The sequence below is a fragment of the Lipotes vexillifer genome, unplaced genomic scaffold (assembly GCF_000442215.2).
Source record: "Lipotes vexillifer unplaced genomic scaffold, Lipotes_vexillifer_v1.1 scaffold388, whole genome shotgun sequence".
NCBI classification, from domain to species: domain Eukaryota; kingdom Metazoa; phylum Chordata; class Mammalia; order Artiodactyla; family Lipotidae; genus Lipotes; species Lipotes vexillifer.
In genome coordinates, this window is record NW_006773582.1 from 1,272,313 (window position 1) to 1,288,334 (window position 16,022).

Here is a 16,022-nt window from a genome sequence, read left to right on the forward strand (position 1 = left end):
TTTCCCTCTCTCTCTCCGCTTCCCTGAAGGAGGGAGGTTGTCCAATAAAAATGACTCTTAATTTTGCTTTTGCTTATGTTAATGTTTTATGTGATGTCTTCAATAAAAATTAGTCAGATTTTGAAATTGTAATGAAGGGTGCTGAGAGAGGCAGTAGAACCAGACCTAGGCATTGCATTTTCTCTTTAATACCTTCCTCCTGTTTTAGAGTAGTTTTGAGGGAGGTTGGGGGTTGAAAGCAGTTGCAGTGTATGAAAATGAGTATGTCTGGCAAGCCGTAAAAGTAGGTTTGCAGACCCTCAAATGTATTGTTCTCTCATTTTCAAATAAGTTGGATGTTCTTTTGCAAGATGTCATTTTTTCCTATTTCTCATCCAACATTGATTGCTTTCCCTTACCTGTGAACTTTGTGAGCTAAACTTTGTTTTCTAACTTTCTGATTCCTCCCCCATGTCTGTTTTCATTACCCCAAAATGTGATCAGATTTGGCCTTTGGTCACCCCTGTGAATCAACTCTTCCCTAAACCTAGGCCTTTGGTAACTTCCTTTTCTTTCCCCAAAACCGATGTTTCCGGTCCTTAGTTACCTGCAAACCATTAAGTCTTTTTTCTTTCTTTTTTAGACTTCTAGTTATGGTTTTTCCCAGCCATTTATTAGACTCAAAAATTGCCTAGCAATAGTTCTAACTCTTCACAATGTTTTCTGCTGTCTTGTCGGAACTTCTGGAGCTTGGGTCTGTCCTATGCTTGGTGCATCATAGGAGCTCCATGGATGTGTTGAGTGGATGTTATTTTAATCTCTTCTTCAAAGGGCATTCTTCAGATTTTTTTTTTTTTTTTTTTTTTTTTTTTTGGGGTACGCGGGCCTCTCACTGTTGTGGCCTCTCCCGTTGCGGAGCAACAGGCTCCGGACGCGCAGGCTCAGCGGCCATGGCTCACGGGCCCAGCCGCTCCGCGGCATGTGGGATCCTCCCGGACCGGGGCACGAACCCGCGTCCCCTGCATCGACAGGCGGACTCTCAACCACTGCGCCACCAGGGAAGCCCTGAGCTGTTGTTTATGTCTCAATATTGGCCAGCTAAATCTCTGAAACACAGAGCTGCACTGGCCCCCCTTCTCATGTCGAGTCCCTCCCACCAAATGTCATGCATTCCTTTCCTGGCAGATGTGGCCACTTAGCCTTGACTTGAACACTTCGAATTCCTTGGGAGCAGTTGGTTCTGCTGCCGGACAGCTTCATGTGTAATGTTCTCCTTTGCATCCCTCTGAAACTGGATTTTCTATCATTTCAAACCCTAGTAGTTCCAGCATTGCAGATTATTCAAAAGTATAATATGGCTGATACAGGACACATCCCCAGATACCTCAAGATAGCTTCGATTCCCCAACCATCTTCATTCCTCCTTCAGTCTTTTTCTTGCTACTTATGTCCCAGGATGCTCATATCCTTTATGCCTTCCCTATTTCATACCACTTTCTAGAGTTCCATCTTGCCATCCAACTGGAAATGCCCCTTTCAAACTGACTTCTTTTCTTTGTTATTATACTGAGAACAGTATGAGTTTGGGGGCCTAAAAGCTGGGATATGAATTCTAGTACCATAACTTACTAGGTGTGTGAACTTGATCAGATTACTTACTGTTTCTAAGCATTCCTTTACTCAGATGCAAGAGGGAAATATAACGACTTACAGGAATATATTTAAGGATTAAAATATGTGAAGGGCTTAGCTCAGTTACAGAAACATAGCATGTAATAGATATTACTTTTGACTTGATCAATTTTTAAAAAAATCTTGAATTTTTTTATTGAAGGAGAGTTGATTTACAATATCCTATTAGTTTCAGGTGTACAGCACAGTGATTCAGCTTTATATATATATAGTTTTATAGATTTGTATATATATATGTGTGTACACACACACACACACACACACACACATGTACCGTTCTGTTTTTGATTCCCCCCCCCCCCCCCCAATGACCCAGTTTTCACATATGACCTGATTTTTAGTATTCATTATTTCAAGAGAATCTCTCTCCTCTTTCTTTTTCCATTGTTCCTTGTTTGGATTTTATTTATACCTATAATTTTAAAATAAATTTCCATTATCTCTAGATTATTTTCCCCCTCTATTTTTAAATTTTATATCATTTAACATGGTTTTCTTGACAAGTATTGTTTTCCTCTACATGAATTTTCTCAACTCCTGCCTACATTTCTGTTCATATGTTCAGCCTTTATTATTCTTCCAGTGAAGAACATTTCTTCACTCCTCTACTGGGTTAATGATGGCTGGGCCACTGCAGGTTCCTTAACTTTTCACTGAACCACTCACTTAGTAGCTTTTAGAATCATTTAGTTGAACAATCTTCTTTTAAAATTAACTGTTCAGTTAATTTCAATTCAACTGACATTTACTGAGCGCTTGTTATATGACATGTGTTGATCTAAATGCTATAGGAATTACATAGAACACTTTTATCGTTTGTTCATGCAGTCATTCAGTAAACATTTTCCTGAGTACCTGCTAAGGACCAGATTCTGGATTTGGGGTTGGGCTTCAGGAAATTGAATTGGACAAGGTTTCTCCTTCAAGACATAGAATCAAGGAAAAGTTATAAAACAGTGTGGTAATTTTAGTGATCTAGATATGAAACTAGGCATTATGGTCGTCTTTGGAGAGACTTCTTCACCAAATCCCTTTGGGTCAGGAAGAGCTTCATAGCAGCAGATACGCTTAAAGGCTGAGTAGGGGCTTAGAGTCCACTGGAAAGATAAGACCCATATACTAGGGCTTAGTTATGTTTGGTTATAAAGCCAACTTCTAAATTCTATGTGTTACCATTGACTTCCCCACCCCTGCTGCCCAGAATTGCATACATGCAACATTTGCCTTTTTTCTGGTTAGTTTAGGGGCCTTAGAACCAGTGTCTGGGACCTAATTACTGCATGAATTCATATTTCTGTATTCCAAAGTAAGAATAATAACATAAATACATAAAAATAGTCTCATGATGGTAGGACATATTACAGAGTCTTTCCCCATCCATCATCTCATCTCGCCTGTTCTTATAGAACAGGTTAGTGCCTGTGGGTTTCCTTAGTGAGTATCTTAAGCATTGTTACAGATAGATATTAGCACAAGAATTAGCACTGAATACTTGTGTATGGAGGATTTACAAATAAGTTTTTCTCTCTTTATTTCTAAGTGATCATACTGTATTGTCTGATTTTATTTAGATCACAGACCAGCTCTGCCCATAACCCGGTATCTAAGAAAGAGTCCCTTCTCTACTCTGTGCCTCACATTTGTCACTTGTCAAATATTGCTACTAATACTAACAGTAACACCAATGTCACCTCATTGGCTTGAGGTGAAGAATAAAATCATTAATCCATGTGAAAACACAATATATATAACTGATCACAGTTGAAAATACAAAATGTATCTTTTGAGTGACCAGATTGTTGGCTACTTTGTCAAGGTCAATTCAACTTAATTAAAGAATTTTCACTTGTTTCTTAAACTTTCTGAGGTAGCTTTGTCTTACTTTCTTCTGTTTACCCAATAGTGACTGCTGGCAAGTGCTGTATGTTCAGTAAACACTTGTTGATTGAAGTTTTTAAAGTACCGATCTTCTGAAGTCCAGTGCTGGAAATTGGTGAGCTACTTATATTTCTGCTTAGCATTCCTAAAGCCTCCGATTTAATTTCTAGATTATAAGTTCCATTGATAGAACCCTTGTAACTATCACATGAAGAAGGTGAGCATCACCTTCAGGCCATGCAATTTACTTTCTAAAAATCTGATTAATTTCAACACAATCAGCCAGGATGTCAGAAGATCTCAGTGCCTTTGATAGATGCTGACAGGTGAGGAAATTAAAATCAGGGAGGGAAGCAATTAAATACTGGCAAACATTACTTTAATGAGACAACCAAATTGTTCATAAGCCATGGAGTACGTTGTATTCTTGATAAATGTCGTAGGGTATCAGGTGAGCGTGCATTTAAAAATGTTCTTCATACGGGATTTGATGATGGGAATGAAGGACATTCCATGTCTGTCATCTAAAGCCTTTGGCCTAATCTCACATTTCAATTGCTTTTGGGGTCAGACTTCCTAATAATCATGTTTAAGATTATGACATTGTTTAATTTATAAGTAATCCTCTCACCACCACCTTTACCAGTCCATAAAACTTACCAAAATGCACAAAGTCTAGACAAAATAATTCTTGGCCTTTTCACAGTGGTTTAGGGACAACCGTGGTCAAGACTCATGGAAAGAGAAGTAGAAAAATGTATATTTAATACAACTTCTGATTTAAAAGACTTGGGAATTGTAGTGCTAAAACCAGAACCCCGGTCCTCAGTCCCCATTCCAGTGTTCTTTTTAAGATAACCCCCCTTGTTCAGAAAGAAAATATGGGACCACAAGACTGAAGACTTACTTGTTTATTGGCTTAGAGGAAGTTTTTACAAGCCTCTGTCAACTGCTCATTTGTACTATAGCACTTGTAAAGTATCAGGTATTAAGGGGCATCTATACATTGACCTTAGTGATTCTCATGCCATTTGGTTGGAATTTTTGTTCGTAATGTCAGGATCATCATCTAGAGTTATGTTGCCTAAAAAATGTTCTGGGGCGCAGTGGTCAATCCAGAGGTTACCATGGTTTGTGAAAAACCTGTCGAAACAGGTCTCTCTGCTCTCTTCATTTCTCATGTCCTCCCATTCCTCTCTTCTTTTTTCCTTATTCCCCATCATTTTTCTTTCTTCTCTCTCTCTCTCTCTCTCTCTCTCTCTTCCTTTGGCTCCATTGTTCTCTCCTATTTTCCCCCAAATACAGTAGAAATGATGAATTATTTTATACTAGTCCCAGCTAGGTTTGGTGAGTCTTGCTTTTGCACTGATTCTAATTAATAAGTTGAAATTTTGTAAGTTAGAGGTTGATCATCCTGATTTCTTTATTTTTGGTTGAAATTGCTTCTGGAGATGAGAACAGTTTTCTCGGGAGAGGGTGGGTGATTTGATAGAGGATGCAGACCTGCCAGGTTCTGGGCCAGCAGTCATAAAATCTACAGAGGCAGCCAAGGATAACTGACTTTATTACCAAGACGCTAGAGTGGGATTTGTCACTTGTCCCAGATGTCTTTATGGGTCTAGAGGAGAACTCCACTGCATTGGGAAATACTCGAGTTACTGAGGACACGTGCCACTCAAACCGTGTGAGAAGAGGACGGTGAACTTCTTAGCTAGAAGGTTTCAGCTTTTCTGCGGCGTGAGATGAAACTTAGTGATGGAGACCCCTTTACGAAAATTCAGTGGTACAGCCTTCTGTTGTTTCTGTGGCTTGTGTTTCAGTAGCTTGCCCAAGGATGTCGCATCTCTGAAACTTCACTGGGGAGAGCTGAGAAAGTGTTCCTGGTAACCCTGCAACGAACACTCTTTTGCCTCAGCTTAGTAATGTGTCACCTTCTGGTTAGACCACAGATGTGAAAAGTCTCTCTCCTTTCACTTGCCAGTGAAGCAGGACTCAATACTAAATGTGCTTTGGTGCCTTGACAATGGACTCTTATTGGGTATATACTCCTTTAACCTTTCCCTCCAAATAGAGCACCCCCAAATGGAAGGCTGCATCGTGTAGTAGAAGAGTCCTTACTTGTTTGGGGATCAAGATACAAGGTTAAACTTTTATGTGTTCCATGTTAACCATGTGATTTTTGAAGTTTGGTTTCCTGATTGGTGGAATTGGGGTAGTAAGGTTTCATTGGGGTTATGTCGAGGATGATTTGAGAAAACATGGTCATGAAATATTTTTCAAACTATAAAGCATAATGTTAAAGATGATTAACGTTTTGATATTGGTGGCATATGATAAGAGTTTCTTGCAGAGTATCCTATCAGCCATGCTCTATTCATATCATCTGATTTGAGCCCTGTATGAAAATGGGATATATTCATAAAACTTGTCAGAGGTCTTTACTTCTCAGTAAATCTATCCTTATGTTAAAACAAATCCCCTTGTTCTTGCACTCCTGTTGGAAGCTCCATCTCTCTGAACCTAAAGCACGATACAGGCCCAAACTTTAGAACGATCTGTGATAAACCTTCAGGCCATTCACCTAAAGCAGTTTATTTTGCTTTTTGGGGTTGAGGGGATACATGATTCTTAACTTTTGAGGTTTTGTCATTTGGAAGAAAAGTTCTTTGTGCTGCTGTTAGGTGAGGCCATGTTAAGATTGATATAGATAAATATTGTGGTATTTTAAAACGAGGGTCACAAATCAAGGAAATACCCAACCCAGAGATACATCCTCTAGCCTTGTGTGCTTCGAACATCATTCTTTGATCATATAAGTGTGGGCTCATAGGGAGAAATGTTACCATTTTTTATACCACCGCTGTCCATGCCTATAAATATGAAATAATGAAGGGGAATCTTCCACAAGAAGTTTAACTCATCTTCGGCTATGCAGTAGGTATTATATGCCACATTTCCGTGTAAGGAAATTGACATTTGGGGCTTGAGTAACTTGCCTAAGACCGTTGGTAAGAGGAAGACAGGTCTGACTGGCTCTAAATCCCATGTGTTTTTGCTGCTTCTTCACATCAGTCAAATAGCTGGTTTTATTTCATTATTCCCTCTTCCACTAAGTCTAGTGGATCTAGTCAGTGAGTTGTCTGTCCTTGTGTTTTCCCACCTAATATCCTAGGTATAAAGGAAAGCCCACTGGACGAACAGGCAGAGCTCAGAGGGTCCAGACTCTCACTCTGCCATGTACTGTACTATGTAGCCTTGGACAAGTTACCTACTTTTTCTGAACTTCAGTTTTCACATCTGTAAAATCAAGACAATAATACCCATTTCCCATGACGTTTGTGAAGTTAATCAAGAGAGAGATGTTAGTTCCCTTCTCATCCTCCTTTTCACTCTGTGAGCTTCTGTTTCCTCACCTAAGAAGTGGGTAGAATAATCTCTTCCTGCTTCTTCACCAGGTTGTCATGGGGTGAAATGAGATAATGAATGTGAAAGTGTTTTGCAAACAAGAAACTGTGGTATAGATAGAAGAGTTTATGATTGTTGACGAATAAATAGAGCTTGGAACCTAAGAGTGACCTCTACCTGTTTCATTTACAGACACTAGCGTTGCAGTGTGCTGAACCTTGTGTCCACTGATCATTCCAAGAGCTAGCTGTCCAAGGTAAGAGAGGCTTGGCATCATCATGTCTATGAAATGCTGATAGGCATCTTAGCCAGTAAAGTTTAAGGTAGATTTCACTCCCAACAGAAGAAATAGTAAGGTATTTCATGAGCATCAAAACCTGAAAAATGGCCAAGGCAGTGAACTTTGCCCCTTTTATGTCTTCTTGATTTGATTTCTCTTTCAATTCCTAGCTTTTTAAGGTTCAAATCAAAAGCACAAAAGTCTGGGCAACTTGGAAGTATTTAAGTGTCCATAGTATGCCATGTCCTAGGATGGCCTTTTTTTTTTTTTAATTAATTACTTATTATTGGAGTATAGTTGCTTTACAATGTTGTGTTAGTTTCAGCTGTGCAGCAAGGTGAATCAGCTATACATATACATATATCCTCTCTTTTCTGGATTTCTTTCCCATTTAGGTCACCGCAGAGCATTGGGTAGAGTTCCCCCGTGCTATACAGTAGGTTCTCATTAGTTATCTATTTTATACATAGTGTCAGTAGTGTATATATGTCAATCCCAGTCTTCCAATTGGGATTGGGATTGACATATGTACACTATTGATACTATGTATAATAGTATCATAGTCTCCCCCGCCCCCTTCCCCCTTGGTAACCATATGTTTGTTCTCTACCTAGGATGTTCTTATCTAGTGCCTTCTTGTATCCCCAGTGAGTATATAGCAGCAGGGCTTTCTCTTCAGTTTCCTGGCTGTCGATTGAGTGCATTTTTCACTACACTAAGTTACCAGTGTTACCTGGCTCTGAAGGGGCCAAACTTTACTCGTTGTGTCTGTCACTGCCTCTTAACTGCCCAAAACACATCTCAAAAGGACATAATCTAAGGCTACAACAAAAAAAATCTTAAGAATACAGGACATGAGTTAGAGTCTTTCGAAACCCAGGGCCTATAGTGTCTTCATTCCACTCTCCTGGGGAACCAGTGTGAAGGAGTTGGGACTTTGGCAGAAGAATTCATTCTTCTTGAGTTTGTCAGGAAAACAGTGACCAGTTTAACAAAGACCCGGAATAGCCAAGGCAATCTTGAGAAAGAAAAACGGAGCTGGAGGAATCAGGCTCCCTGACTTCAGACTATACTACAAAGGTACAGTAATCAAGACAGTATGGTACTGGCACAAAAACAAATATAGATCAATGGAACAGGGTAGAAAGCCCAAATATAAACCCATGCACATATGGTCACCTTATTTTTGGTAAAAGAGGCAAGAATATACAATGGAGAAAAGACAGCCTCTTCAGTAAGTGGTGCTGGGAAAACTGGACAGCTACATGGAAAAGAATGAAATTTGAACACTCCCTAACACCATACACAAAAATAAACTCCAAATGGATTAAAGACCTAAATGTAAGGCCAGACACTATCAAACTCTTAGAGGAAAACATAGGCAGAACACTCTATGACATACATCAAAGCAAGATCCTTTTTGACCCACCTCCTAGAGAAATGGAAATAAAAACAAAAATAAACAAATGGGACCTGATGAAACTTAAAAGCTTTTGCACAGCAAAGGAAACCATAAACAAGACGAAAAGACAACTCTCAGAATGGGAGAAAATATTTGCAAATGAAACAACTGACAAAACATTAATCTCCAAAATTTACAAGCAGCTCATGCAGCTCAGTATTAGAAAAACAAACAACCCAATCCAAAAATGGGCAGAAGACCTAAAAAGGCATTTCTCCACAGAAGATATACAGATTGCCAACAAACACATGAAAGGATGCTCAACATCACTAATTATTAGAGAAATCAAAACTACAATGCGGTATCACCTCACACATGTCAGAATGGCCATCATCAAAAAATCTACAAACAATAAATGCTGGAGAGGGTGTGAAGAAAAGGGAACCCTCTTGCACTGTTGTTGGGAATGTAGATTGATACAGCCACTATGGAGAACAGTATGGAGGTTCCTCAAAAAACTAAAAATAGAACTACCGTACAACCCAGCAATCCCACCACTGGGCATGTACCCTGAGAAAACCATAATTCAAAAAGAGTCATGCACCACATTGTTCATTGCAGCTCTATTTACAATACCCAGGACATGGAAGCAACCTAAGTGTCCATCGACAGATGAATGGATAAAGAAGAGGTGGCACATATATACAATGGAATATTACTCAGCCATAAAAAGAAACGAAATTGAGTTATTTGTAGTGAAGTGGATGGACCTAGAGTCTGTCATACAGAGTGAAGTGAGTCAGAAAGAGAAAAACAAATACTGTATGCTAACACATACATATGGAATCAAAAAAAAAAAAAGGTTCTGAAAAACCTAGGTGCAGGACAGCAATAAAGACACAAATGTAGAGAATGGACTTAAGGACACGGGGATGGGGAAGGGTAAGCTGGGACAAAGTGAGAGAGTGGCATGGACACGTGTGCACTACCAAAGGTAAACTAGACAGCTAGTGGGAAGCAGCCGCATAGCACAGGGAGATCAGCTCGGTGCTTTGTGACCACCTAGAGGGGTGGGATAGGGTGGGTGGGAGGGAGATGCCAGAGGGAGGAGATATGGGGATATATGTATATGTATAGCTAATTCACTTTGTTATAAAGCAGAAACTAACACACCATTGTAAAGCAATTAAACTCCAATAAGTATGTTAAAAAAAAAAGAAAAAGAAAACGGCGACAAGTTTAAAAAGACAAATAAGGAAGCATAACGTTTATGTGTTTAAGGAAGCATAAAAAGTTTTAAAATTTGGAAAATGTGAGTTTTCCTCTGCAGATAACCATCTGATATCTGTACTTCGCAGCTAGCTCCTTTATGCTCTCTATAATCTTCTAGAAGTCTTAGCCAAAAGGAGGTGGAGTAGTCACTATGGTGATCCTAACTGCAGGCCCTATAGAATAGCAACTTTGTGGAAGATTTGTTATCAGCATTTCAAGTACTGTAAACATTTGTTCTGATGAATATTTTGATTATCCCTTAGGTATGTTCTTTCCATGATCTTTTTTTTTTTTTAATATTTATTTATTTATTTAGGCTGTGCCAGGTCTTAGTTGCGGTACGTGGGATCTCTTAGTTGCCACATGCGGGCTTCTTAGTTGTGGCATGCACAACTAAGAAGGGATCTAGTTCCCTGACCAGGGCTCGAACCTAGGCCCCCTGCATTGGGAGTTTGGAGTCATAGCCACTGGACCACCAGGGAAGTCCCTCTTTCCATGATCTTAAACATAATTTTTTTTTTTTTTTTTTTTTTTTTTTAGGCTCCGGACGTGCTGGCTCATCAGCCACGGCTCACGGGCCCAGCCGCTCCGCGGCGCGTGGGATCCTCCCGGACCGGGGCACGAACCCGCGTCCCCTGCATTGGCAGGCAGACTCTCAACCACTGCGCCACCAGAGAAGCCCAAACATAATTTTAAAAAAATTTTTATTGGAGTACAGTTGATTTACAATGTTGTGTTAGTTTCAGGTGTACAGCAAAGTGAATTAGTTATACATATACATACATCCACTCTTTTTTAGATTCTTTTACCATATAGGCCATTACAGAGTACTGAGTAGAGTTCCCTGCAGTAGGGAATTCCTATGCAGTAGGTCCTTATTAATTATCAATTTTATATATAGTAGTTTAAACATAATTTTAATTACACAGACCTTTGAAAAAATTGAGGTTTGTTGGTACTGACCCATATTTGCAGGAGTAGGCAATTTAGAAATGAGTGGAAATTTTGGTGTTACATTAATACGGTTTTCAAAGCTGATATTCATCATACACATGGAATAAGAAGAGGTCATGTGCAAAGAAGGCTGGTGAGGGGGCACATATGGACTGTGAAACTCTTCTATGAGCAGATCAGACCTAGAAGCCACTTGTGTTGTTTAGGCTTTATGCTCGTTTCTACAAAAGAGAGGTTTACTAAAAAAAAAAAAGAGGGTAGCCAAAAATACAGGAGTGACTCCTGCCCATCTTTTTGTCCCTCTCTAGTCCATAAAACACCTCTGCAAAAAAATCCTTTCCTGTGTACTTCGTGTATTTTCAGGGATAAACACATCAGAGAAGAATGTACTGTAGACATGTGATACCATAATTTCTGATGGCTCTGTTAGGCAGAGATCTATTTGTTCACTTAGAAACTGCAGTTATTATATTAACTTTCCTCCAAATGCCAGTTGTTAAATATTAATAAAATAAATTTTGAAAAGTGGTTAACTCTGGCCCCCACTTCTTCACTGAAACCCATCTTGAAGCTACAAAGAAGAGTTTAAGCAAGGCTGGAAAGCTTATGAAAAATTGCTCTTGAGAAAGAGGAATTTCATCTGTCCCTCTGTCTATCTCTCTATCACTCCTTCCATCCATCTATCCATTCATCTATTCATCTACTTTTTTTATTTTGGAAGTAGATTTGGTGGGGAAAAAAGGATAAAATCTTCTCACATAGCCTTTGGAAGGTAGAGAAGTAAATATTCTGGGGGCATGCTACAAGAAATTTAAAATAATCTTGTGGTAATAATTGGTGTCAGTGGCAGTAATGAAGAAAGAATAACAGTTTAAATAAATAATTAGACTTGACAGTAGATGTGTCAACAGGTACCCACTTGATTAGTGTAATCATTGTGTTTCTCAGCTTTCAACATTGATCCACTGACTGTGGTGTGTTCCATGTCCCATTTCCAAACCGAATCTATTTAAAGCTGTACTCCATGGAATCTGAAACTGTATCCCCTGTTTACTATTTAGAGCTGATACCTGATGTTCTTAAACAGGGAAGATCTGTACTTGAGCAAGAACAGGCTTCTGGCCTTTGGTAGACTGTTGATTATCCCTGTTTTCCACAGGGTGATTCATTAGCAAGGATGAATAATGCACAGTTAATTCTCATGGACTTGTCTATATTGCTACAGTGAATTGTTGATTGTAATTTGACAGAAAGAGCCCTAGTCTGCCTTAAATCCAATAAATCAGTTATTGTTATTTGAGGTAGAGTTATTGTTATTGAGTTATGAGTTATTGTTATTTCAAAATATTTGAAATTATTTTCTTAGTTACCCGGATTGAATCTCATCGCTTGCAGGAGTGAAGTAATGTGTTATGGGTTATGTTCTATGAACCGGGAGTCATGAGAATCTAATTCTACTCCCAGCTCTGGCTGTGTCACCTTGGACAAGTCATTTTCCCTCTTTGGGGTCCATTTCAGTATCTAACAACAGGTAGAGTTGGACCACGTGCTTATGGCATTATTTCTAGTCAAATGTCCCAATATCTATGATTTTATTTCTTGGTCAATTCTTTCTTCCTCCTGCTGCCACTTTTCCAAAGTCATAGGAGAGTTCAGTGTGTGAAAATAGTTGTTCTTTTTAGCTTTTGATTCTTGTACATACCTGAAGGGCAGTTAGTGATTTGAATTATATATACACTGTGATTGGGCATTTATGCATTGCTTGTTCCCTACCCCCAGCAACATTCAGTTTCTGGTTAGAAAGGAAAAAATAAAAATCTGTCTTCCTTCGTGTTTCTCTGCTTGATAATCTGGGTCTCAGCTTTGAGGCTCTGGTAAACTTCACTAGCAATATAGAGAGGTTCCTCTTCTGTTGTTTGACTTTTCCAGGGTTGAGTCAGTGACCTGTAAGGAGAGGTCAGAATGTCAAAGGCAGAGGGAACTTTAAGGACCCATCTAGCCAAATCTCAGAGATGGAGATTTTGGGGTCAGGGAGGGAATATGACTTGTCTAAGCTTTTCGTGGTAGATCCTAGGCTAGAACTCTTTCTTCTGACTCCATAGTTGTACCTCTGTTTTAGGAGCGGAATCTCTGTATGTGAAGTATCCTTTCTCTTCCCACCATTTAAAGGGACATTATCTTTCAGGCAAAACCAATCCTATTGTTAACGCAGGGATGTGAGATGCCCTTGAAACATAAGTGGATGCCAGACTTATTCGTTCATTCCGTGAAGCATGGAATAGAGGATTCTGGCTGGCCTCCGCTCTCTGTGTTTATTAAGAGGCTGTGGATTCCCTTGCAGTTCTTCCTGTAAGAGATTACTTGACCCTGACATCACACTGTTTCCTCCTGCCCTTTTCTGATCCAATGAATTATAGGAAGCTAAGGATGAGTTCCTAGCTGGCTGTGTACTGTGCATAGTTGGGAACATTAATAAAGAGAAGACAGACGCAGGATTAATACGCAGGAGGACAGGTGAGTAATAGCCAACACAGTGAAATCTAGTTCAAGGCCTGCAGTTCCCAGTCTCTGTGCTACAGAAGATTAATAGCAGCATCTCTCATTCTTTCAGATTTTCTCTCTGCCTTGTTCTTGTGGGACTGGGCTGGGGCTGAGAAGAAGCTAGAATGATCTTTGCCAAAACCAAACTAATGTTTTCATGAGATTTCCAGGTCCAGAGAAGAGAGTAGTAATTATCTATCAGTTGGAAGATAACTTAGAGGCCACTAGGTCTAAACACTTACCTTGTACTTCATAATAATGACACACTGAGTGGAAATCATTTTACTGGGTCTGAGGTTCAAATCCTGGCTCTACTTTATTTGCTATGACTTTGGTGAAGGCATTACCTTCCTCTGAACCTTAGTTTTTCCATCTATGAGATGCAAGGAGGAGGAGGAGGGTGAAATAGATTGGATGTCAAAGGTTCCCCAAATCCTGGTTTTCCTGAGTCTCTGATTTGCCTAAGGTCCTGTAGCAAGTTTGCAGCCAAGCTGAGTCTTAGATTCAGAGCTCTTTTCTCTGGATTGGAGCGCTTATCATTAAAACTTCCACCGTCTGTACTTTCTAAACCGCATGCTTGTATCTTTCAGCCTTGTTTTATTAAGTGAAATTTTTCTCTCTCAGTTGGCAGATCCCTTTCTGTCAAGGGACTTGCCTAAGGCAGTAGTTATTAATTCGTCCCTCTCTGTGTGTGTGTGTAGTGGTAGGGGAGAGGATTAGGGAATATTTGGAAACTCAGATGAATCTATGAACTAGTTAGAAAATGCACATCTGCATAGAATGTTGTCTACAATTTCAGGAGGTTTGTAAACCTTCTGAAGGCCATACATAGGTTCTAGGTTAAGCGAAATACTTTTTTCAACGTGCGAAGTTTGAGATGACATTTGGGTAACACATTTCCTTTGCTGTTGGATTTCTCCCACAATTCACCTATTGTTTTGCTCTGAGTGTCAGACTCATTTATGAGTGTGACTCTGGACATTTATGTTTCAGACTGTTGAGCAATGTTTTAATATTGAAACTCTTATTCTGCTTGCTTTATTCATTTATTCACTCACTCACTCACTCAAATGTACTTTTAACCCAGAATCTGTTAAGTGCTATCCATTTTAATACATCATTTCATTTAATCTCATAAAATAGAAAATTCTTTTTTTCCCACTTTTCATATGTGGAAACTGAGCTCAGAGAGGTGGAGTAATTTGCCTAACGTCATACAGCAAATGAATAGCAAAGTTTGGATTCAAATCCAGATCTGCTTGAAAATATGTGAATACCTCCAGAGATAACACTGAATGTGAATAGGGACAATGAAACAATTCTATAAACGATAGAAATTCCTGGTAGAAAATGGCCAGTGGTCCCCTGAAGAGTACAGTGAATGTGTGCTCTGGGAGTTCAGAGAGGGACAAGATCACATATCCTGAATCATTTATATGATAATTCATTAATTAAATGCCCTTCTGGTACTTTAAGGCAGAATAAGAAAAGCTGGGCAGTTGTATAAACTGCATTATAAATAACTCATGTTTTTCCTCTTCTTTCAAACTTCTATCAGGTTAGTGGTCTCAGACTCTCCATTTTTGTAAGTGAGTGCAGGAGGAGGCAGAGTGATTAGGGTCATAGAGCCCTGACCATACTGCAAGTTATCAACTGAATTGGAATTTTGATGCTTTGGGGAATCCATTGGTTGTTTTCTCCCTGTTATATTGAGCGTGAGATTTTTTTTTTTTTTTTGCGGTAACGCGGGCCTCTCACTGTTGTGGCCTCTCCCGTTGCGGAGCACAGGCTCCGGACGCGCAGGCTCAGCGGCCACGGCTCACGGGCCCAACCGCTCCTCGGCATGTGGGATCTTCCCAGACCGGGGCACAAACCCGCGTCCCCTGCATTGGCAGGCGGACTCTCAACCACTGCGCCACCAGGGAAGCCCAGAGCGTGAGATTTTTTACCAGAGATAGACTTCTGGCAGTGCACAGATCAGCACAAATGCAGATGTGAGCAGCTAGAATTCGGATCGTGCCAAGATGTAATGACTGCCACATGTGTGAATTTAATCTCAGTGCCTGGTGACCCACTGTGAGTCTATGTGGGAGCCCTGGGAATGAAGGCCGGTGTTAGGCGTGGAAGAGGCCTTGGAGATTTTCAGGGGCAACAGCTTTGGACGGGAAGACGGAGGCCCCGAGAGGGGGCAGCAGAACAAGAACCAGGCTTCATACTGGCACCCTACAGTCATAGCTGCTTAAATTTTCTGTCTTCCATCGGCTCATGTTCATACTTGACACTGGATTGGGAGCCTATAGCATTATTAGCTGCATGACTTTGGATGCATTACTTAATTTCTTTGGGTCTCAGTTTTGTTGTCTGTAAAATGGAAATCACACCCTATTGGCAGGACTGTTGTGAGGGTAAGTGAAATACCATTGTGCTGTACAACACACAGAAGTATTATTGTCCACATGATTAACAGTCCTCATCCTATCCCAGTGAGACAGGCGCGCATGTCCTGCTCTTACAGATTCTAACATCTTGATACTTTTCAGGTCAAGTTGCTTCTCAGAGTTTGGTCTGAAGACCAGGAACGTCAGCGTCACCTGGGAGCCTGTTAGAAATGCAGACCTC

At 40.0% G+C, this 16,022-nt stretch overlaps 1 protein-coding gene across 1 annotated transcript in view; it reads left to right on the forward strand.

Moving 5' to 3' along the window:
- The window catches only part of LPP (LIM domain containing preferred translocation partner in lipoma), a 641,451-nt gene that overhangs the window by 117,814 nt on the left and 507,615 nt on the right, over positions 1–16,022 (forward strand). Inside the window, exon 3 of the mRNA XM_007448432.1 lies at positions 7,147–7,210. The gene's annotated coding sequence lies outside the window, so the exon portion shown is untranslated. The remainder of the gene's footprint in view (positions 1–7,146; positions 7,211–16,022) is intronic.